The sequence below is a fragment of the Scyliorhinus torazame genome, chromosome 18 (genome assembly GCF_047496885.1).
Source record: "Scyliorhinus torazame isolate Kashiwa2021f chromosome 18, sScyTor2.1, whole genome shotgun sequence".
NCBI classification, from domain to species: Eukaryota; Metazoa; Chordata; class Chondrichthyes; order Carcharhiniformes; family Scyliorhinidae; genus Scyliorhinus; species Scyliorhinus torazame.
Window position 1 is genome coordinate 11,311,572 of NC_092724.1, and position 25,381 is coordinate 11,336,952.

General features: G+C 51.4%; 1 long non-coding RNA gene across 1 annotated transcript in view; it reads left to right on the forward strand.

The window, feature by feature from the left end:
- LOC140394777 (uncharacterized) overlaps nucleotides 1-17,065 on the forward strand; it is a 31,904-nt gene extending 14,839 nt beyond the window's left edge. Inside the window, exons 2-3 of the long non-coding RNA XR_011935998.1 lie at nucleotides 10,155-10,354; nucleotides 16,746-17,065. This is a non-coding gene — a long non-coding RNA (uncharacterized lncRNA). The remainder of the gene's footprint in view (nucleotides 1-10,154; nucleotides 10,355-16,745) is intronic.
- The last annotated feature ends 8,316 nt before the right edge of the window (nucleotides 17,066-25,381 follow it).

Sequence of the window (25,381 nt, forward strand, 5' to 3'; positions counted from 1 at the left end):
CTGCTACCGTGCCGCCCATATTTAAAGTTATTACTTTTAATTGAGGGAAGGTGATGGCGTAGTGGTATTGTCACTGGACTAGTAATGTAGAGACCCAGAGTAATGCTCTGGGGACCCAGGTTCCAATCTATAATAATAATTTTTATTGTCACAAGTAGGCTTACATTAACACTGTAATGAAGTTACTGTGAAAATCCCCTAGTTGCCACACTCCGGCGCCTGTTCGGGTACACAGAGGAAGAATTCAGAATGTTCATATTACCCAACAGCACATCTTTCAGGACCTCTGGTAGGAAACCAGAGCACCCGGAGGAAACCCACGCAGACACAGGGATAACGTACCACTGCAGATGGTGAAATTTGAATTCAATAAAAATCTGGAATTAAAAGTCTAATGGTGACCATGAAACGATTGTCGTAAAATCCCATCTGCTTCACTAATGTCCTTTAGGGAAGGAAATCTACCGTCCTCACCTGGTCTGGCCTACATCTGACTCCAGACCCACAGCAATGTGGTTGACTTTTAACTGCCCCCTCAAGGGCAATTAAGGATGGGCAATAAATGTTGGCACAGCCCGCGATGACCACGTCCCATGAACAAATGTTTTAAAAATGGAACGGTTTAATTATCTTCTTGATATTATTGTGTGTATATCCTGTGAGTGTGAGAAGGAACCACTGGAAGAGAAATGACATTCATTTTATATTTGAAGACATCATTGTGTTCCTGGATCTAAGCTGGAGTAGTGATAGGGTGATGTCCACTGTGTACACAAGGATATCAGGTGAGGTCAGAATTGAGCTGAGCATGGGTGAATCGCTTTGTTGATATTCCCTGTCAAACGTGGACACATGAATAGTGCTGACCTGAGCAAGTGACCAGAGGATGTCCACTGCACCAGAACCCAGCGCCCCAGTGAGGAAGCCAGTGCCTGAACTAGATCTGGGCTGTCAGGGGAAGAGAGAAAATTAGAGCAGGAAATTTGAAAAACAATTCGAGTGAAGGACTTTTCCATGTACAGTTTCAGCTATTTACATCTGGTGTACCTAGTCTGTCTGGGTCTCTGGCCAGCCCAGTGAAACAACATCTGCTTTTGCAGCCAATGTTCGTGAAAGCATGTTCGCCGTTTAATTCAAGGGGATCTCGATCTGGAGAAACAAGCCGACAAAAAAAAAAACACCTATCGGCAACTGGTAGAAGCGAGAAATTAGTGAGATTAGTAAAGGTATTGTAACATTTTATATTCTCCCTCACTACGCTTCAACCAAACATGGTGCTTAAATGAATTGAAAATATTTCCTCCGGCAGACTTCCATTGTAACGTGACTGGATGCCGAAAATAACTGAAGCTCCATAACGGGTGGGGGTACAAGCTCCCCCAAGTGTGATAGCACTCTCGTTAAGGGCCATCGGATGCCAGGTACAAGCCCCAATGTCAGGGCATCTAAGCTGACAGTTCACTAAGTGCTGCAATGTTGCTTTTCCTATGAAGTGCCCCTGAGAGATATCATAATGTCTTAAATGAAAGCGCTTTTTACTGCCATTGACTCTGTTCGTACACGTTCCTTGCAATGCTAAAGCACAGAGCAGGAAGACCCTAGATTCAATCCCTTGTCTATGCTAACCTGATTCAGGCTTCTTTTGCAAACCACCCTCTCCCCATAACTGGTCCCCCGCCCCACCCTTCCATTTGCCTGGCTATTGGCAAACCTGCCTTCAGACATCATTGCTCCAAATCTGGGGTTCCCTTCCTCACATTTCCATCTCTCCGTCTCACTCTTCCTCCTCCTTAAAGCACATCTCTTTGTCCAGATGTTTGCCAACTCCTCCCAACCCCTCCTATTTCTTCCCATTCATTTTCCTAAAGCCTCTGTGAAGCATAAAGGTGCTTTACTTGTTCTTGTTGATCTCAACAAGGGCAGCACTTGGCCTCAGTACCACTGGAGCAGGGAGGGTCACCGTGTGAGGGTAAGATTGGACTGGGCTGAGATGTTAATAACATTCCAACACAGACTGGAAATACACATGACGACTGACCAGTAGTACGCGGTCCTGCAGAGTAACTGCTGCCTGCGGAGAAATACTCCATACCTTCAGGAGGGACCTTCAGTCCATGTAGTTAATTTACAATTGCATCTTGAAGTCACAAGAAACATTACTGATTTAAAAAGGGGGCTTTACAGCTGTATGCGTTGCAAACTCTGAGGGATATGAAGGAAGCTACTAGGACGACACCACAATAACTGTGTCAAGCATTAGGAGCTTCAGTCACTGCTCACATTGCAGATGTGTGCAAGACGAGTTGGGACTTCTGTGCATTGTGCCTGCTTTTCTCGGGGTGGGGGGGGGGGCAACATTCACTAAAACACCGAATGTAGGGAGCTGACCTCAAGTTCTCTTTAGGATAATTGAAACATGGGAACAAGGGAGGATGTAGGGTTGGGCGAGGGGACTATCAGCCACACAAAGGAAGATTGTCAAATAGTGTAACGCTGCACCACTCAGCAGCCTCGGTGACCTTATCTCACGGGAAGCACAAAGGCCCTTGGGGACCATAGAATTAAGAGGAAGGGGATTATCTGTAATGTCAGGCTTCCTATGATCCTGTCCCCTGCCTCACATACTGCACCGAGTTTTTAATATACAGGCAGAATACCAGGAGTTCAACACTGAAGACTAGCTTGTTGCTCATTTGCTCAAAGTGGTATCTGGCAGTTTTAATGCATAGACATCTGTTTACATAATGAGCTTATTGGCAATTTAATTTACAAAAAGAAAATCATTTGATTTGTCGTTGTGATATTTAAATTTATTAAAATTTGCAAGATTTATGCTTAAAAATCTTTGGGGAACAGGGATTATTTATTCAGAGCTTTCCATCAGGATATTAAATGAGTGGGCTCGCGCGAACAATAGAAATAACTTACATTTATGTCGCATCATTTCATGTCCGCATGCATGACAAAGCACTTTACGATGAATAGTGTAATAATTTTGGCTCACCAGCTAGGTATGAAAAAACAAATGTTTGTTACAACACACCACCTTGCAGAAGCCCGCAGCTTTGTGGCTGCCAGTCAGTGTCTGGGATCGATCCGAGGCAAAAGCCCGCCATCGCGAGGGTGAACCCGCACCCCGCCCCACCCAGTCCCCAAGGGTGCAAAGGGGCTGCGGAGGGCAACTTCTTTTGCAACTGGCACTGATCGCAGTGTTTAACTAACCACTCAATGTCGGCATCTATGCCAGGCCACCAAATATAACTCCCGCAAGCATCTTTGTTTTTGACACACTCGGATGGGCACTATGTAATTCAGCCAGGAGCAACTCCCTTCCTGGTACAGAGGCGACTACTCTTGCCCCCAAAGTACGATGCCAACTTCACAACTTAATTCATCCTTCTGAATACAATGTGGCTCAATCTCTTCAGACCTTGGCTCATTGGCCCATCCTGTTAATATTGTGTGCTTCACTTGGGACAATAGCAGGTCTCTGCTGGTCCAATAGTTGATTTGCTGTGCCGAAACTGGCAACGCATGCAAGATGTTTAGCGCCATCACAATTTCCTACGGTACTGGGGGCGGAGGGGGTGCTACGCTCTCAAGCAATGGTAGGTGACTCAGTCATCCGGATTTTCGATCTGTGTTCCAGGTCGGTGTTGGAGTGTACCCTCGCTTGCTGATAAGATTAATGACCACTGCTGAATCCTTGCTGATGCGATCAGCAGAATAGCCCTGCCTTCCTTAAAAAGACCCAAAAGTGATTTATGGTCGGCCATGATGGTAAAATGCCTTCCGTAGACTGCTGGAACTTTGTTACTCCAAACACGGCAACCAACTCTGTTTTTTCAATCTGAGAATAGCCTTTTTTGACCTCTGGGAGGGTTCTGGAGACATATCCTATTAGTCTTTCAGAACCATCGTCCATTGTATGAGAACAAAGTGCACCGACTCCAAAAGGAGAGGCGACACAAGTTAACACCAAATTTCTGACGGGTCAAAGTGCACCAATAAACAAGATGAATGTAACAACTGCTTTAGCTTGTTAAAACCTTCTCTCTGAGGTGTCCTCCAAAACCAATGCTGGTGCTACTTTAGCGACACAAATATGGAGGCCAGCAATGTCAACATATTTGGTCATAATAACTGACCATTCCTAAAAAGGACTTAAGCTCCCAGATGTATTTCTGGAAAGAATGTTTCATAGGGAATCGGGAAAACTCCCTGGTCTTCTATGAACAATACCATTGGATCTTATAAACTCATAAAGATGGTCAAACTTTGACTTAATGTCTCATCAGAAAGATAATGGGCTGGTGGACAGGAATTGGAGGCCGGGACTGTGTGAAGATGGTGGGCTGGTGGACAGGAATTGGAGGCCGGGACTGTGTTAAGATGGTGGGCTGGTGGACAGGAAGTGGAGGCCGGGACTGTGTTAAGGTGGTGGGCTGGTGGACAGGAAGTGGAGGCCGGGACTGTGTCATTAGGATTTTAACGGGGGCAACCCTTTAGTTGGCACGGGGACAGGTTTCCTGTCCAATTAAGGGTGGCAGACAGGCTTTGACACTGGAGGGTCAATCGGAGGCCTTCCAGCTTCAGAAGAGCACGAGGGTGCAATGCATGGTCAGTAACGGAGAGGGGGCTTCAATGTGAAGGTGCCCTCTCAGCAATTATTTCACAAATGAATTAAAAAGTAGAAAAAGCAACCAGGCTATCACTGTGGGATGGAGAGTAAGGGTTGCATGGGGAATCCCCTGTCGGCCTTTGGCTGCACCATCACCCAGATAGCCAAGGAGAGTCTGTAGACTTGCATGGAATAATAATAATAATAATCACTCATTGTCACAAGAAGAGTTCAATGAAGTCACAGTGAAAAGCCCCTAGTCGCCACATTCCGGCGCCTGTTCAGGGAGTCCGGTCCGGGAATTAAACCCGCGTTGCTGGCCTTGTTCTGCATTACAAGCCAGCGATTTAGCCCATTGTGCTGAACCAGCCCCTGGTTTAGGCCTGCCTTTTGGCAGTTGGGTGGCCACCTACAGGCAGTTGAACTGCCCCCATTGCATACTGGATGCAGTCTGGAAAGTCCCAGATGGCTTCCATCGTCTATCTTTAATAAGGCTCTAAGCAAGCCTGATTAGCTGCTGCCTCGAGGTGGCAGCCTGTCCTGTCAACACCAAACACGCCTCAGCCGAAATGGCTGATGCCAGGAACGGGGTCAGGGAACCAGCCGGCCGAGAACGGTATTTTCAAGCCCCGTTCGTGCCCTTGGTGGTGCCTGAAAATGCTGCCCGGTATCTCCGACAATGCTGGATTCTAATACCATGCTGAGGGCTCTGAATATCAATTCAGATTAGGTCCTCAGATCCTGCAGTGTGGCTTGGAATGACAGCCTTCTGCCTCCAAACTGATTGGGTGGGTTGTAACCGGTTGCAGTGCCAAATTGTCTTTTTCTATGGTTTCGGAGCCATGACGTCATGTTGCAGCTGTACAAAACTCGGGTGCGGCCGCATTTGGAGTATTGCGTGCAATTCTGGTCGCCGCATTATAGGAAGGATGTGGAAGCATTGGAAAGGGTGCAGTGGAGATTTACCAGAATGTTGCCTGGTATGGAGGGAAGACCTAATGAGGGAAGGCTGAGGGACTTGAGGCTGTTTTCGTTAGAGAGAAGGTTAAGAGGTGACTTAATTGAGGCATACAAGATGATCAGAGGATTGGATAGGGTGGACAGTGAGAGCCTTTTTTCACGGATCGTGATGTCTAGCATGAGGGGACATAGCTTTCAATTGAGGGGAGATAGATATAGGACAGATGTCTGTGCTGAGTCTGCACATCCTCCCCGTGTGTGCGTGGGTTTCCTCCGGGTGCTCCGGTTTCCTCCCACAATCCAAAGATGTGCAGGTTAGGTGGATTGGCCATGATAAATTTCTCTTAGTGTCCAAATTGCCCTTAGTGTTGGGTGGGGTTGCTGGGTTATGGGGATGGGGTGAAGGTGTTGACCTTTGGTAGGGTGCTCTTTCCAAGAGCCTGTGCAGACTCGATGGGCCGAATGGCCTCCTTCTGTACTGTAAATTCCATGATAAATTCTATGAATGTCAGAGGTAGGTTCTTTACTCAGAGAGTAGTAAGGGTGTGGAATGCCCTGCCCGCAACAGTAGTGGCCTCGCCAACACTAAGGGCATTCAAATGGTCCTTGGAGAGGCATATGGACGATAAGGGAATAGTGTAGATAGGCTTTAGAGTGGTTTCACAGGTCGGTGCAACATCGAGGGCCGAAGGGCCTGTACTGCGCTGTAATGTTCTATGTTCTATGTTTTGTTTTGTTGCTTTCTTAGCAGAGCAGTATGTGGAGAGAGAAGGAATCGCCTCTGCCTGGGAGCGCGAACAGATTAAGAAAACACTTGGCACTGCTGTAATAATTTCTCTACATATACCTCAGAGGGAGTTACTCATTAGTCCTGGTTACGGGAGCAATCGAATGGCCACACTGCACCTGATCTAACGCGATCTGCATAACCTCAGGCAAGCGCCATTCGGTCCTGGTATCCACAAATGGAGGCCAGATGGAATGGCACCGGTGGGGGTCACCTACAGGATCTGAGGCCCCAGGTGCATGCCCTTTGGGCAGGGTGGTACTCTGGCACTGCTGGTGCCACCTGGGCACCCTGGCAGTACCATTTATATGCCAGCCCGGCACTGCCATGGTGCCTGTTCAGCATTGCCAGCTGGCAGGGGCACTGCCAGGGTACCAGGTTCACACTGCCAAGGTGCCAAGCTGGCATTTTTCACATGGTGGTGATGGGACCGGGGTTTCCCTGTGAGGGTGGTGGGGGGGAGCCCTCATAGTGAGTTGGGCTGGCGGTCCCCTCAAAGTGAGTTAGGGCTTGGGGGGAGGGGGGGCGTAGGGTTGGTGGTCACGTCGGCGACTCGAGAGATCAGGATGGCGTCCCAGTCTCTTGCTGCACTGACAGGTTCTGCCGAGTAGAGCTCCTCAGTGCAGAAAACGGGGCTATGTGTGGCCTCAGCCGCGCGTTCCACATTGTGGCCCCTTAGCTAACCGCGTGACGTTAGATAGCGTTGTGTTTCTCGCTGTTGCGAGCACCGGGAAACAGTGCTAAACGCACTCGCTGCGAGATTTTTTATTCCCATTTAGTTAAATCACGCCCATAGTAATGAACATGTAAGAAAATGGTTTGCAGAAACAATGGGGATAAGTAATCTTGCAAAGACATGCCGGATTCTGAGATCCTGAGGCTAAGTGTTAATGCCGTCGTAAACACCGTCGCGTTTCTCGACGGCGGCAACACGGCCTCAGGATCAGCAATTCTGGCCCCTACAGGGGGCCAGCATGGCACTGAAGCAACCCACGCCACTCCAGCTGCTGATCCCGGCGTCAACTGGGCGCCGCAGGATTCGCGCATGCACAGTGGCACCGGCGCCAACGAGCATGCGCAGTGGCTTCCTTCAACGCGCCGGCCCTGATGCAACATGGCTCAGGGCTACAGGGACCGTGCGCAGAAGAAAGGAGGCCCCCAGCCAAAGAGGCCGGCCCGCCGATCGGTGGGCACCAGCCGCGGGCCAGGCCACACTGGAGCCCCCCCCCACCCCCCCCGCGTCGGACCCCCTGACAGGCCGCCCCCCCGACCCTTTCACGCCGAGTTCCCGCCGGCTGAGAGCAGGTGTGGACGGTGCAGGTAGGTCCCGCCGTTTTTATGACGGCTACTCTGCGGAGAATCGTGTGCTGGCGTCGGGGCGGCGTGGCACAATTCGCGCTGGTCGCGGGGATTCTCCGGCCCGGCGTCGGGCTGAGATAATCCTGCCCCATGTTTTATGTTCTAAAATGTAACTAGTAGAGTTGATGAGGGGGAACCAGTGGATGTGGTTTATTTAGATTTTCAGAAGGCTTTCAACAAACTCCCACATCAAAGATTTAGCAAGTAAAATCAAAGCGCATAGGATTGGAGGTGGTGCATTGAGATGGATAGAAACCTGGTTGGCAGACAGGAAACTAAGAGGAGGAATAAACAGGTCTTTTTCCAAATGGCAGGCAGTGACTAGTGGGGTGCTGCAGGGATCAATGCTGGGAACCCTGCTATTTACAACATATAGTCATGATTTAGATGAGGCAACTAAATGTAATACCTCCACAGTTGCAGATGACACAAAGCTGGGTGGGAGGGTGAGTTGCGAGGAGGATGCGTAAATGCTTCCGTATGATTTGGGCAAATGCATGGAGGATGCAGTATAATGTAGATAAATCTGAGGTTATCCACTTTGGTAGCAAAAACAAGAGGGCAGATTATTATCTGAATGGCTACAATTAATAATTTATATTTTTTATTGTCACAAATAGGCTTAAATTAACACTGCAATGAAGTTACTGTGAAAAGCCCCTAGTCACCACATTCCAGCGCCTGTTTGGGTACACTGAGGGAAAATTCAGAATGTCCAAATCGTAAACAGCACGTCTTTCGGGACTTGTAGGGGGAAACTGGAGCACCCGGAGGAAACCCACGCAGACACGGCGAGAACGTGCAGACAGTGACTGAAGCCGGGAATCGAACCTGGGACCCTGGCGCTGTGAAGCAGCAGTACTAACCCTGTGCTACTGTGCCGCCCATTTATAAACTGACAGAAGAGAATGTGCAATGAGATCTGGGGCTGGATTAGCCAAAATTGGGGCTATGCCTCTGTCCCCACTCCTAAAAACTCAGGCGTTTCACTCTTGACTTTTCTGAAGAAAGCCCAGAGTGATTCTCCCACCTGAAGAGGGCTGGCAGGGCCCCGGAGTGCTCCTCGCAGCTCTGGCTGCCGATACGGGGCCCTGCACTTCTGGTCTGGACACCGTGCATGCAGACAGCGGCGGCCTGCAGCGTTCGCCCCGTGCGCCATGGCGGAGTCGGACCGCAGACCGACATCGACAATGTAGGCCCCTCCGAGATGGTGCACGCACGTGGATCCGAGCCGCCCGATCGCTGCCCCGGCCACCCATGAGGACCCCCCACCCCCGGTGCTCGATCCTCCCGCGCACCCCCCCCCCCCACCAGGGCGGCCGCAGACTGAGTCCCCAGCCGCCACCCGAGGTTCCCGACCGGCGATACGTGGTTAGAACCATGCCGGAGCGAACTCGGCCAGTTTTGCCCGGAGAATCGCTGGGGGGGGGGGGCCTCTGTCAATGGCCCCCCAGCCACGCCGCATAATCCGCACACGAGCGATTCTCCGGGGTACGATTCCCGGGTAAACATCGATTCTCCGCCCCCGCGCCAAACGCGATTTTGGCGCGGGGCTGCAGAGAATCCAGCCCCAGGTTGTCCTCGCGCACCAGTTGCTGAAGGTAAGCACGGAGGTGTAGCAGGCAGTAAAGAAGGCAAATGGTATGTTGGCCTTCATAGCGAGAACATTCAAATACAGGAGCAATTTTCCAGGGCACATGCGAGACCGCACTGGAATATTGTGTACAGGTTTGCTCTCTTTATCAGAGGAAAGATATTCTCGCTGTAGAGGGAATTCAGTGAATGTTTACCAGACTGATTCCTGGGGTGGTGGGACTGACATATGAGCAGAGTTTGAGTCGGTTAGGAGTATATTCACTAGAGTTGAGAAGAATGGTAGGGGATCTCCTAGAAACCTATAAAATTCTAACTTAGACAGGAAGGATGTTCCCGATGCCGGAGTCCAGAACCAGGGGTCACAGTCTAAGGTAATCATTTAGGACTGAGATGAGGAGAAATGTCTTCACCCAGAGAGTGGTGTGTCTGTGGAATTCATTACCACAGAAAGTAGTTAAGGCCGTAACATATGTTTTCAAGAAGGAGGGCAATATAGACCAAGAGGCGAAAGGGGTCAAAGAATATGAGGGGAAGGCGGGACCAGGCTATTGAGTTTGATGATCAGCCATGATCACAATGAATGGCGGAGCAAGCTGAAAGGGCCGAATGGCCTCCTCCTGCTTCTATTTTCTGTGTTTCTATTTTTCATCTGAAGCTGGAATGGCCTCTGATTGTCTCTCCAGTTTCGAGAGCCACCCTTAACCTCAATTGGACTGGGAAACCTGTGTCAATGTCAATTATGGGTTAATCTCAGTCAAAATTCCCAGTCGGTTTCTGCCCCCCCTGTTTCCAGCTCCCAAAGAGAAACTTCAACCTTTTTTTTCTCTGCAGAACATGATGATCATTGGTTTCCACGCCGCAATTCACAGGATAATGCCATTCGCTTAAAATACAACAGCTATTCTACGGGAATGAGGAAAAACCAGACACAATCATGATGAGGCTGATGTTCCGCACTCTCAGATGGCCGTTTACAGCAGTGTTGGAAACCCACAGGAGGAAGTCACTTGCCCATGTTTTCCATCACAAGGGTGAGTCATTGAGAACAGGGACCTGGGTAGGAAATGGAGTGAGTGTTGCAAAATCAAATAATTGAAAGGATTTCTGTGTGATTGCTTATTCCCACAGAGGCACCTTGCTACTTTTTAGTGTTGAACTATGACAATGGATTTCCACTATTTCTGATATAATTTATAGGGTGGCACAGTGGTTCGCACTGCTGCCTCAGAGCACCAGGGACCCGGGTTCAATTCCGGCCTCGGGTGACTGTCTGTGTGGAGTTTGCACTTTCTCCCCGTGTGTGCGTGGGTTTCCTTTGGGTGCTCCAGTTTCCTCCCACAGTCCAAAGATGTACAGGTAGGTGGATTGGCCATGCTAAATTGCCCCTTAGTGTCCAAAGATTACGAGGATAGGGCAGAGTTTTAAACTTTTTTATTTGTGCATGGGATGCGGGCGTCGCTGGCTGGGTCAGCATTTATTGCCCATCCCTGTGGGCATTTAAGAGACAACCACATTGCTGTGGGTCTGGAGTCACAGGTAGGCCAGACCAGGTAATGACGGCAGATTTCCTTCCCCTGTGAACCAGTTGGGTTTTTACGACAATCGTCAACGTTTTCATGGCCGTCGTCAGACTTTTAATTCCAGATTTTTTATTTTTTTTAATTGATTTCAAATCCACCATCTGCCAAGGTGGGATTCGAACCCGAGTCCCCAGAGCATGACTCTGGGTCCATGCGACAATAGTAGTCGAGCGACAATACCACCACGCCGCTACCTCCCCATAGTGGGCCTAGGTCAGGTGCTCTTTCAGAGGGTTGGTGCAGACTCGATGGGCTGAAGGGTCCATTTCTGCACTGTAGTGAGTGTGTGATTCTGTTGCTATAATATGTTATCCCTGTTCAAATAACCTCATCATATCCAATAAATGGTGTACAGCTGGCCCCAGCCCAGTTTTCACGGCGTAGGCAATTTTGAACAGTAAAGCGAAAATAAGTTATCCAACAGGCCTCTTCTAAAGAATACATCTGACAGGATGAGCTCCTTGTTAAAATTAACCCCCTTTGGTTAACTTAATCAAACATCTTTCTTACAACCCTCAGCCAGACACCCAACAAGCCCAAATGTCTTTATATGATTAATATTTTCTTTGGCTAAAATAGAAGTCAGGGCTCCAGGGTGCCATCTGCTTCTGTAGATCCATGCAGCTATTTGGAGCTGACAGGTCTCAAACTTTCCGTCTCCCCGGCTGTTGCTCCAGTTCACCATCCCCGATCGTACAAATTCACCTCATTAAAAGAAAGACGGCTAAACAGCTGCCTCTGTTTGCAGAAATGCTTGCCCTCACCGTTTGATCTTTAAGTTCCAAAAGCAGTGCTCAGGGCAGCGACATAATCCACCCCGCAGTCGTCATAGGAACCTGTATTCCTGTTCCCTCGTGACCAGCTCTCAAAGGGCCTAGAACCTTAGGCTTCACTGTAATGAGTGTGTACGTTGGCAGAACAGAATTCCCTTGGCGTCATTTAATGCAGAGAAGTAAATAGCATTTGACAATTTCCTTTCTTATTTTCCTTTTTAACAACAATAAAATAGGGATTTAAACGTATTTTGCTTTCTGTACGCATTCGCACTGCCTTCCAAAGTTATTTGCCTTCATTCCGATAATTTATAGGGCAACAGTGTCAGAAGCTCAAAGTGAAATCAACTGGGCTGTCAGGGAGCTGCTAGCTTTTGGAAGGAAGTTGAAGCCGCAGGACCTGAACACTACCTGTTGAATAATACAGAACTGGGGAATACTGGGCAATGTTTCATAGCATTGGTTTCACTCTAAAGACAATGTCAAGGCATTTAAAACAACTTGAATACAGTGAGGGGATCTGGCTTTCTAAATCATGAAGGATTATAATTTAACATTAACATCCTTTAGCTTCTGTCAGTCTTTACATTTTTTTTGATTAAGAACGAAATGTTGACGCCAGTGTTTGAGCAATTGACTTACCTTGACCCTGACTGTATGAGCTAAATCAATGTCAGGTACAGAGGGAAACCTAAACATTGCCAATGGCGATATCAGTTCATGAACATTTATTGCTCAGCTTTCCTCTGTCTGTTGTTTGGTGACAGGTGTTAACATTGAGTTAAAATATGGGCAGATGAATGCCACCAACGATGGGTGGAGGCCCATCAGCTGGGGCTCGTAGAAATCACCTCAGAAAAGCCGACCCTGAGTGGGACCGGCACGGTCAGTAGTCCCTGCTGGGATCTTCGTGCTGTGTACCTTGTTGAAGCCTTTTCTTTTGGCAAAAAATTAATTGCCTTTTTGATTTACTTTCTCAATCTCCTGAGCTTTTATACGAGTCAACTCCCTATGCTGGTCGGTGTCCAGTTCGTATCCTCAACAGTCAACCACGCTCAAAATAATAATAATCTTTATTGTCACAAGTAGGCTTACATTAACACTGCAATGAAGTTACTGTGAAAAGCCCCTAGTCGCCACACTCCGGCGCCTGTTCGGGTACACGGAGGGAGCATTCAGAATTTCCAATACACCTAACAAGCACGTCTTTCGGGACTTGTGGGAGGAAACCAGAGCACCCGGAGGAAACCCACGCAGACACAGGGAGAACGTGCAAACTCCACACAGTTACCCAGCTGGGAATCAAACCTGGGACCCTGGCGCTGTGAAGCGACAGTGCTAACCCCTGTGCTACATTTGGCCCTTGACGGTGTGACGCCCTTTAATTTGCTCCATTGTGGAACAGCTGTGCCAATACTATGGGAGCGATTTACCAGCCTCGTTACACCCGACTTGGTGAGGGAGGCCTCTCGTGAGATTCGCGACGCTTGAGACATTTTGTGAGATTCAACCAAACCTCTCAAGATGTCATGATCTGGATCTCGCCGTCGCTGGGTGAGATTCAGAAATACATATTTAAATATGTCTGCATCGGATTCGCCCGGAACCTGGGAACTAATGACCTCCCCAGCGAGGCATGGACCAGACGTCATTTACTATTGGTCCCACAAATGTGGGCCAGGCTTAACCTTAAACGCAATTAAAAGGTGATTAAAAGGGTTGATAATGCACCCCAGACCCTGTGGTGCCCACCGGGCATGGAAGGCCTTGATGGTACCCATGGACACCGCATGCTCTCTCTACAGGGTGCAATTTTCTGGCCCAGTCAATGGGGCTGTGGAAGAGGGGCTGACAATCAGGTTGGATGATCCCCTCGATCGCCCGCTACCTGGACCTGTTAATGGCAAGTTTCGCCAGGCCCAGGAGCAGGTTCACAAAGTGGTCTTCCTCCTTCCCAGTCCCTACCCACACCAGGTGCCTGGGGGGCTGAAGTGCAATCAAAACTTTAATAAAAGGTTTGATAAGAAACTGAAAAGGGGGCGCAGTCTAAAACATTTAAGGTGGACATTTTTCAATCATTGAATATGCAGACTTGTTGGCCACTGGGTAGAATGAATGTCCCTGCTCTTCTCAACATAATGATGTAAAATGTGATCTTTTATGGACCTTGGTTCAATGTGTCATCTGAGAGGCAGCACCTTTGGCAGTGCAGCACTCCCTCAGTCCCACACTGGAGTCCTGGAATGGGAATTAAGCCCACAACTTCTGACATGTCCATTTATTCTAGATGGCAAGCAAGGCCTAACAGAAATAGATGTTATAACCTGCACGGGTCTTACGGGGTGGGAATGACTAACAACCCTATGGACCTTGCAGCATACGAGCCCCCGCCCTCGATAAGGAGGTGGGGGATCTCTAACAATGTCTGGCCGTGTATAAATAGTCAGAAAGGCACCGACTAGTGAAGACCCATAAGGGAACTACTGGAGCTGTATATAATAGTCGTTGTGAAATAATATGTGACAGACTCTGTGTGAACTCTTCGTGGTTCTTATAAAACTAGCTTTTCTCTCTCAAATACAGGGGCCAAATGTAGGGCAGCATGGTAGCACAGTGGGTAGCACTGTTGCTTCACAGCTCCAGGGCCCCAGGTTCGATTCCCGGCTTGAGTCACTGTCTGTGAGGAGCCTGCACGTTCTCCCCGTGTCTGCGTGGGTTTCCTCCGGGTGCTCCGGTTTCCTCCCACAAGTACCGAAAGACGTGTTTGTTTGGTAAATTGGACATTCTGAATTCTCCTTCCGTGTACCCGAACAGGCGCCTGTGTGGCGACTCGGGGATTTTATCACAGCAACTTCATTGCAGTGTTAATGTAAGCCTACTGGTGACAATAAAGATTATTATAATGCATTCACCTACTATGGGGAGCTAGAATGTCAGTGGACTAGTAATCCAGAGGTTCAGGCTAATGCCTTGGAGACACAGGTTCAAATCCCACCACAGCCATTGGCGGAATTTATTAATAATAATAATAACCTTTTATTGTCACAAATATGAAGTTAGTGTGAAAAGCCCCTAGTCGCCACATTCCAGCGCCTGTTCAGGTAAGCTTGTACGGGAATTGAACCCGCGCTGCTGGCCTTGTTCTGCATCACAAACCAGTGTCTAGCCCACTGAGCTAATAAACCTGGAATTATAAAGCTAGTCTCAGTAATGGTGACGTCAAAACCATTGTCAGTTGTCGTAAAAACCCATCTGGTTCACTAATGTCCTTTTGGGGGAGGAAATCTGCCGCCCTTACCCGGCCTGGCCTACATGTGACTCCAGATGCAGAACAGTGTGGTTGTCCCTTAACAGCCCTCTGAAATGGTCTGGCAAGCCGCTCAGCTCAAGGGCAAGTAGGGACGGCAGCGCATGCTAATCCTGTCAGCAAAGCTCACATCCCATGAAAGAATAGAGAAACAAAATTAAGCCATCAAAGGGAATTCGAATCCAAGTCCTTAAAAAAAAACATCCAAAGAATTGAAGACATTTGAAAGTGATCACCATTGTTGACACCCACTGCCACGTTTGTGACATAAACAACTCTCTCAGTGGAGACATTTAAACATTGAAAATATTCAAACCATGATCCAAATGTTACAAACCACTTGGTTCTTCATTACTTACGTAACCCGGTTGCTTGTTGAATGATTTTTGGCATTCAAAAGGATTATTTCCCTCATATTTTGCAGCTGTAAGGTGAGGAAATGATCCAAGTTTTTTTGAATAGAGTGGACATACTTATCTCCAACTGTAAAACATCACAAAAAATGAGAAAAAAACAGATGGACAAGTGTGGTAGATCGTGGAAATAGGCAGAAATGTCTGTTTCCTGCTGTGAAGTGGCTGAAAAACAATTAATAAAATAAACATTAAGGTCGTGTTAGAAATTATGATCATTTGTTACTATCAGCCTTTGTAAAATCCTCTACAATGGAATAGAAACAGGGTGAATATCAGTTAGCACAACGATCACTTGGATGAGTAAAATCATTGACAAAACCACCTGATAAAACTAGAACAAAAAGCGCTCACTGCTTCCAATTCGACAAGCCAACCAGTCGAAGAGCTACAGAGCCAAAACCAGAAGCTGCAGTGTTGGATTGACAATCTGAAGCACCAAGTCCAGTGTTGCATCCTCCCGCTGGAGCGGGGCGCGAACCTCGATCCCAACGCTAGCGAGGGGTCGGAGCAGTGGAAACGGGTCGGCGCCAACGCTGATCCCGTTCTCTCTCCGACGCTGGATTCTCTGCCGCAGCAGGAACTCCATTACCGGCGGCTCGAGGCAGGGGTAAAAGACACAGAGAATAGTGAAGAAAGTAGAATAAGAGTACTTATTAGTTGTTTATCTTTAAATCGTGTTCGCATTTAATTTAGTTTGGGATTACGACACTAGTCCTGACATGTGAGCACTGTTATCCCTGTAATAATAATAATGTTCATCTCAGGCACAGCGAATAAGCTGCAAACACCCTGTAAGCCCAGGGAAACTTGACAGAATCGAAGAATAAATACACTGACTGAGTTTGAGCTATCAGCAGTTTAATATAATCTAATGGGAGATTGGGAGCATTGTAGGATATTCACACTTCAGCCATTGAACCTTGCCTCACTGTATTGAGTGGCAGAAACTACAAAATCCCAGCATTATTATTTCTGTTATTATTAAGAGGGCCGGATAACAAGGAATTAGTTCAAGACTGAAGCTTGGTTAAACTGGAGGGCAATAGACCCCTGGCAGTGAATGCACAGCGGGCAACCTAATTGCCGCATTCCGACATTTTATACACAGAATTATTGGAAACTAGGAGCGATTATGAGACTGTCATTTATTTGAATTGTTCAGCTGTTGGAAAACCAGAAATGACTACAAGGTAGCAACCTAATCGAAGAATTCAAAGAATGTCAGCAAACACAGCAGTTAAACGTGGGCATTTATAACTATTATCTGAACTCTGAGATGAGTTTATTGCAATGATGTCACTGCAGGGTATCAATTAAAAAAAATAATGTAAACATTATTCTTCCAGACCCTTCCATCAGGCAGAAGGTACAGAAGTCTGAAGACCCGCACATCCAGACATAGGAACAGCTTCTTCCCCACAGCTACCAGACTCCTCAATGACTCCCCCTGTAAGAACACTATTCACGACGCCCTATGCTGCTCTTGCTCATGTATTTGCTTTGTTTGGCCCCTTGTTCCACACTGTAACCAATCACTGTTTGTCGATGTACCATTTGTCAATGTTCTCTGTTGATTATTCTCTTTGTCTACGATGTACGTACTGTGTATGTTTCCTCGGCCGCAGAAAAATACTTTTCACTGTACTTTGGTACATGTGACAATAAATCAAATCAAATCAAATCAAAATCAAATCAAATTATGGAATGCTTTCATACGTTTTGGACTGTTTCGTTGTCAGGAGGAGGTCTGCGTTATTGTTATGTTTACACAGCATGATTAACCATTTGAGCCAATTTTTGCAATCAAAAAAGTTGCTCGTCATTTTGTATCCTCCGCAAGCTCTTAGTTGAAAAAAAACACAGCAATTTTAGTTGGTCAAATAGTGCGACTTTTGACTAAGTTCATTCTCACTTCCACACTTTCACCTGAGTCAGAAGGTTGTGGATGCAAGTCCCACTCCGAGGTCTTATGTGCACAATCGGGGTTAACATTGCACTATTGAAGGTGCCATCTTTTCAATGGGACCTTAAACTGAGGCCCCGTCTCCCCTACCAAGTGGGAGGAGAATCCCCTGTGACCCTATTTAGAAGAACAGCAAATGAATTCCTCCCCAGTGTCCTGGGCAATGCTAATTCCTCAACCAACACCATACAAGCAGATTATTTGGTCATTATCTCATTGGTGTTTATGGGGGTTCTGCTGTGCACAAATTAGCAGCCACCTCTCTTAGATCACAACTGACTCTACATTTCAAATGTATTTCATTGGTTGGGAAGTGCTTTGGACATCCTGAGGTCATGAAAGACGACATTTGACTGCAAATTTCTTTCTAACTTCTTCGCATCTCAGGATTCTTGGGCTGATACAGGAAGGAAGGCGAAGGAGGAATCAATGTTCTCACTCCTGAATGCTATCCACTTGGGTGGATGCAGCTAGCAAACTCAGGCATGAAGCATGAGGGGTTCATGGGATCATGGTTGCGTCCTCGTCCCTCTTATCCTGAGACCCTCGAGTAGTTTTCCTTTTTGATCTGGTCAGGGTAAGTGTGTTGGGAGGAGGCGATGATAGCATTGACTTTTTAAAAGAAAATTAAATTAAGGGGCAATTTAGCTTGGCCAATCCACCTACCCTGCGAATCGTTGGGTTGTTTACTAAACCTTTTTTTGTCTGTCCAAGCCACACACAAGTTTTCCTTTTCAAGCAAAAGACACCAGGGTCACCTATCAGGGTGGGCGGTTCATCACCACAACCTCCCATTTACCAGGGTACAGGAGTGGTTCGTTTTGTCTGCTCCAAGTTTAGCAGAGGCTCTATAACTTCCAACCATTGTCCTTATTGCAGATTTGCACTAAATGTTTGTAAGTCAGATTGCATTCATTTTGTAAAGACAAAGATCGAGAACCTGGGGCGGGATTCTCCGATCCCCCGTCGGGTCGGAGAATCATCGGGGGCTGGCGTGAATCCCGCCTCCGCCGGCTGCCGAATTCTCCGGCACCGGATATTCGGCGGGGGCATGAATCTCGCCGCGCCGGTCGGCGAGCCCCCCCCCCCCCCCCCCCCCCGGCGATTCTCCGGCCCGCGATGGGCCGAAGTCCCGCTACTGGAATGCCAGTCCCACCGGCGAGAATCAAACCACCTCTCTTACCGGCGGGACCAGGCGGTGCGGGGCGGACTCCGGGGTCCTGGAGGGGGCACGGGGCGATCTGGCCCCGGGGGTGCCTCCACGGTTGCCTGGCCCGCGATCGGGGCCCACCGATCCGCGGGCGGGCCTGTGCCGTCGGGGCACTCTTTTCCCTCCGCCTCGCCCACAGCCTTCACCATGGCCGACGCGGAAGAGACCCCCCCCTCCCGCGCATGTGGGGGATGACGTCAGCAGCCGCTGACACTCCCGTGCATGCGCGGACTTCCACCGGCTGACAAAGTCCTTTCGGCCCCGGCTGGCGTGGCGCCAAAGGCCTTTCCCGCCGGCCGGCTGCGCGTCAACCACTCCGGCGCAGGCCTAACCCGTCAAGGTGAGGGCTTGGCCCCTAAAGGTGCGGCCCGACGCCGGAGTGGTTCCCGCCACTCTGGGCAGCATAGTAGCATTGTGGATAGCACAATTGCTTCACAGCTCCAGGGTCCCAGGTTCGATTCTGGCGTGGGTCACTGTCTGTGCGGAGTCTGCACATCCTCCCCGTGTGTGCGTGGATTTCCTCCAGGTGCTCCGGTTTCCTCCCACAGTCCAAAGATGTGCAGGTTAGGTGGATTGGCCATGATAAATTGCCCTTAGTGTCCAAAATTGCCCTTAGTGTTGGGTGGGGTTACTGGGTTATGGGGATAGGGTGGAGGTGCTGACCTTGGGTAGGGTGCTCTTTCCAAGAGCCGGTGCAGACTCGATGGGCCAAATGGCCTCCTTCTGACTGTAAATTCTATGATAATCCCGCCGGGCCCCCCCGCCCCGTCGGATAGGGGAGAATCCCGGCCCTGGACTTTGTGCAGGAGAATCAAATTTCAAATTGGTTTCTAGTATTGCCGAGAGATTGAGCTGCTTCCCTTCTCCAAGCACAAAGCTCTTCCAGAATTGGGGAATAACAAATGCACGATATTAACTTGGACAAAAGTGCCTGTATTATATTCCAGCAATGAATGACTGATATTGTGATGCACTGCAAGTAAAAGCGAATTATCTGACATTTATTAGCGTGTGACCGTACACAGAGAACAGTGAAGTCACACCTTGTAAGTTCTTTTTAAGTGGATCCAGAAAAGACATAAGCTATTGGCCCAGACCATCTGTCTTTGTGTGTCTATCACTGTTGTAACAGGAGTCAAATGAGCCATAATGCAATGCCTACACTAATGAAATTCAGTGAACTGTTAGATTAATAGAAAGACGCTGACAAGGTTCAATTTCAGATTAATTTCAAGAACATGTAAAAAGGCGTAAGAGTTTTCATTTTAACTTCTCTTTCCTCCCTCGCTAGTTTTCTCCCTTCCTTTTCTCCCTTGAAGGTGCTGACTGAACAATTCTGTAAGATTAAAAACTGAAGGAATAAGTTTATTAAAGTTTAAAACAAAATTAATGCACAGCAGTATTTACAATTTAGTCTCTGCTCACAAAGCCTCTAACTTCCATTTCCCTGTGAGCGGAGTCTGCATCAAACTTAACTGATGCATTGCCATATTTTGGTTTGGGCAGGTCTTTAACTTACACACTCAGACAGAAATGAAACATTGATATCTGTAAATGCTCATTCTATTCTATACCACTGTAGCCCCAAACTGGCTATGTCCTGCCGGAATCACAATGGGCTGGATCCAGACTCGCACAGCTAAGTGAGCTTAACTGCTCACTTAACTACGCCAATGCCTTATCTATCCGGCTCGCCGGATCTATCAGCATCACTGAAGACACCTCAGCCAGACATTTAGTACTAGTCCACACAACTATGGACCAGGTGGGACGGCACCTGGGGGGTCTCCCAGGCCATTGGAGACCCCTGGGTGGTCATGGACAGGGCAGGGTGGCACCTGGCTCTCCCTCTAGCACCCGCCTGGGCAGCAGTGCCAGTGTGGCAAGGGCCAGGGCCTGAGGGAGGCCATGCCCATGAAAGGGGGGATGAAGGGGGGAGTATGAAGGGTGAGGGGGGAGGGGGGTGAAGAGCAGGTATGAAGAGGCCTCCAAATGTTGGGGGGATTTGAAGGGTGGACGTTTGGAAACAGGAGGGCCCTAAAGGGGGCCTGGGGAGGTCAGTAAAAGGGAGGGCCCTCAGCTACCCAGTAGTGGGGTGCCCCACTTGGGGGTGTTTGGGGTAATGTGCATACGTGCGAGGGGTGACATTGGGTGCGGGTTGAGGGGACAAGTCAAGCTCACTTATAGATCAGCGTACTCTTTCAAAATGGCAGCCCGATCTCTGAAGAGTCAGTCTGGCCGGCGACTTCAGCTCCCCATTGCGAGACCGGGAAGAAACACCCAAGGGAGAAACACCCAGCGAACCCCACCCGAAATAACACTGAACATTTCCATTAAATCACGCCCAATGTTTGCTCCAAGAAATTCATTGTGTGAGTAAAATATACAGCTGTTCCTACATGTTAACAAATAGCAGATATTCAGTTTGTCAAGAACCATGGGCGAAATTCTCCGTTATCGGCGGAAAGTCCGCCGATCGGCGCAAAAAACGGCGCAAATCCCACTTGTGTCACGTCATAAAAATGGGCCGATAGTCTCCGGCCCGAAATGGGCTAGCAGCGACGTGACGGGATCCGCGCTTGCGCAATGGTTCACGCCGTGCAGCGTCATACGCGTTGCACGGCGTGACGGCTCATAAGGCCGCGCAGCTCCCCCCCACCCGACCGGAACACCCGACCGCAACACCCGACTGGATGGCTAGCCGTCGCTCAGCCCCGAGGTTCGAGTCACGCGATGTGGAGGCGCTCCTGGACGCGGTGGAGCAGAGGAGGGACGCCCTGTATCCCGGGCACGGCCGCAGAGTTGCCCCACGCCACAGCCGGCGTCTGTGGAGGGAAGTGGCAGAGGCAGTCACCGCTGTGGCCCTAACACCACGGACAGGCACCCAGTGCCACAAGAAGGTGAACGACCTCGTCAGAGCAGGCAGGGTGAGCCTCCCCATATCCCCCATATCCCCCCCTCCCCATATCCCCCCTCCCCCATATCCCCCATATCCCCCCCTCCCCATATCCCCCCTCCCCCATATCCCCCATATGCCCCCTCCCCCATATCCCCCCTCCCCATATCCCCATATCCCCCTCCCCCATATCCCCCCCTCCCCCATATCCCCCCCTCCCCCATACCCCCCTCCCCCATACCCCCCCATATCCCCCCTCCCCCATATCCCCCCTCCCCCATATCCCCCCTCCCCCATATCCCCCATATCCCCTCTCCCCCATATCCCCCCCTCCCCCATATCCCCCCTCCCCCATACCCCCTCCCCCATATCCCCCCTCCCCCATATCCCCCCTCCCCCATATCCCCCCTCCCCCATATCCCCCCCTCCCCCATATCCCCCATATCCCCCTCCCCCATATCCCCCCTCCCCATATGCCCCCTCCCCCATATCCACATCCCCATATCCCCCCTCCCCCATATCCCCCCTCCCCCATATCCCCCCTCCCCCATATCCCCCCTCCCCCATAACCCCTCCCCCATATCCCCCTCCCCCATATCCCCCCTCCCATATCCCTCCTCCCCCATATCCCCCTCCCCCATATCCCCCCTCCCCCATATCCCCCCTCCCCATATCCCCCCTCCCCCATATCCCCCATATTCTCCCTCCCCCATATCCCTCCCTCCCCCATATTCCCCCTCCCCCATATCCCCCTCCCCCATACCCCCCTCACCCATATCCCCCTCCCTCCCCATAACCCCCACTCCCCCATATCCCCCATATCCCCCCTGCCCATATCCCCCCTCCCCATAACCCCCCTCCCCCATATCCCCCCTCCCCCATATCCCCCATATCCCCCTCCCATATCCCCCCTCCCCCCATATCCCCCCACCCCCATATCCCCCCCCCCCATATCCCCCCTCCCCCAAATCCCCCCCTCCCCCATATCCCCATATCCCCCCCTCCCCTATATACCCCCTCCCCCATATCCCCCTCCCCATATCCCCCCTCCCCCATATCCCCCTCCCCCATATCCCCCATATCCCCCCTCACTCATATCCTCCCCCTCCCCCATACCCCCTCCCCCATATCCCCCTCCCCCATATACCCCCCTCCCCCCATATATCCCCTCCCCCATATCCCCCTCCCCCATATCCCCCATACCCCCCTCCCCCATATCCCCCTCCCCCATATCCCCCCTCCCCCATATCCCCCTCCCATATCCCCCCTCCCCATATCCCCCCTCCCCCAATCCCCCCACATCCCCCCTCCCCATATCCCCCATATCCCCCACATCCCCCCTCCCCCATATCCCCCCACCCCCATATCCCCCCTCCCCCAAACCCCCCTCCCCCATACCCCCCCCATACCCCCCCTCATACCCCCCTCCCCCATATCCCCCATCCCCCATATCCCCCCACCCCCCATATCCCCCCTCCCCCATAACCCCCCTCCCCATATCCCCCCTCCCCCATATCCCCCATATTCCCCCTCCCCCATATCCCTCCCTCCCCCATATCCCCCCTCCCCCATATCCCCCTCCCCCATACCCCCCTCCCCCATATCCCCCCTCCCCCATACCCCCCTCCCCCATATCCCCCCTCCCCATATCCCCCCTCCCCATATCCCCCTCCCCCATATCCCCCCTCCCCCATATCCCCCTCCCCATATCCCCCCTCCCCCATATCCCCCCTCCCCCATATCCCCCCTCCCCGATATCCCCCCTCCCCATATCCCCCCTCCCCCATATCCCCCCTCCCCCATATCCCCCCTCCCCCATATCCCCATATCCCCCCTCCCCCATATCCCCCCTCCCCCATATCCCCCTCCCCATATCCCCCTCCCCATATCCCCCCTCCCCCATATCCCCCTCCCCCATATCCCCCATATCCCCCCTCACCCATATCCCCCCTCCCCCATACCCCCTCCCCATATCCCCACCCAATATACCCCCCTCCCCCATATACCCCCTCCCCCCATATCCCCCCTCCCCCATATTCCCCATATCCCCCCTCCCCCATATCCCCCCTCCCCCATATCCCCCCTCCCCCATATCTCCCTCCCCATATCCCCCCTCCCCATATCCCCCCTCCCCCATATCCCCCACATCCCCCCTCCCCCATATCCCCCACATCCCCCCTCCCCCATATCCCCCCTCCCCCATATCCCCCCTCCCCCATACCCCCCCCATACCCCCCCCCATAACCCCCCTCCCCCCATATCCCCCTCCCCCATATCCCCCATCCCCCATATCCCCCCTCCCCCATATCCCCCCTACCCCATACCCCCCTCCCCATACCCCCCTCCCCCATACCCCCCCATACCCCCCCTCCCCCATATCCCCCCCTCCCCCCATATCCCCCTCCCCCCATATCCCCCCTCCCCCCATATCCCCCCTCCCCCCATATCCCCCTCCCCCATATCCCCCCCTCCCCATATCCCCCTCCCCCATATCCCCCCTCCCCATATCCCCCCTCCCCCATATCCCCCCTCCCCCATATCCCCCCTCCCCCATATCCCCCCTCCCCCATATCCCCCCTCCCCCATATCCCCCCTCCCCCATATCCCCCCTCCCCATATCCCCCCTCCCCCATATCCCCCCTCCCCATATCCCCCCTCCCCCCTCCCCCATATACCCCCCTCCCCCATATACCCCCCTCCCCCATATACCCCCCTCCCCCATATACCCCCCTCCCCCATATACCCCCTCCCCCATATACCCTCCTCCCCCATATCCCCCATACCCCCCTCCCCATATCCCCCCCTCCCCCATATCCCCCATACCCCCTCCCCATATCCCCCCCTCCCCATATCCCCCATACCCCCTCCCCATATCCCCCCCTCCCCCATATCCTCCTTTTGCCCGCCTCCCCCATATCCCCCCTCCCCCCATATCCCCCTCCCCCATATCCCCCCTCCCCCATATCCCCCCTCCCCCATATCCCCCCTCCCCCATATCCCCCATATCCCCCCTCCCCCATAACCCCCCTCCCCCATAACCCCCCTCTCCATATCCCCCCTCCCCCATATCCCCCCATATCCCCCCTCCCCCATATACCCCATATCCCCCCTCCCCATATCCCCAAGTGAATCCAGCCCTAACCTTAACCTCTGCAATGCACGCGCAACCTATGGCGTGCATTCATATACCTGCCTAACACTGTTGCCTTTACCCCTGCCACCACCCCCCCCCCCCCACAGGAGAAGCGCGCACATAACAATAGGGAGCATGTGAGGACTGGAGGAGGGCCCGCTTATGAGAGGCCACTGACCGTACACGAGGAAAGGGCCCTGGAACTGGCTGGCGGACCTGAGGACCGGGAGGTTGCTGATGCAGAGGTCGGGGCCCCACGAGCAAGTGAGCCACCAACAGCCCGTCCCCATATCCCCCCTCCCCTATATCCCCCTCCCCCGTATCACCTGATCACTGCCTGATGTCTAACCATGCATGCTTCATTGTGTATCGCAGGACCAAACGTCCAGGCACCCATCCCCGCAGATGCCACACCGCCCGCAGGATGCCCCTCGGAGACCACAGGAGACGGAGAGACCCCGCACCCTCCAGCATGCGACGCCCGCAGGATGCCCCTCGCACACCGCGGGAGATGGAGAGACCCGGACCCTCCAGCATGCGACGCCCGCAGGATGGCCCTCGGAGACCACGGGAGACGGAGAGACCCGGACCCTCCAGCATGCGACGCCCGCAGGATGCCCCTCGGAGACCACGGGAGACGGAGAGACCCGGACCCTCCAGCATGCGACGCCCGCAGGATGCCCCTCGGAGACCACGGGAGACGGAGAGACCCGGACCCTCCAGCATGCGACGCCCGCAGGATGCCCCTCGCACACCACGGGAGACGGTGAGACCTGGAGC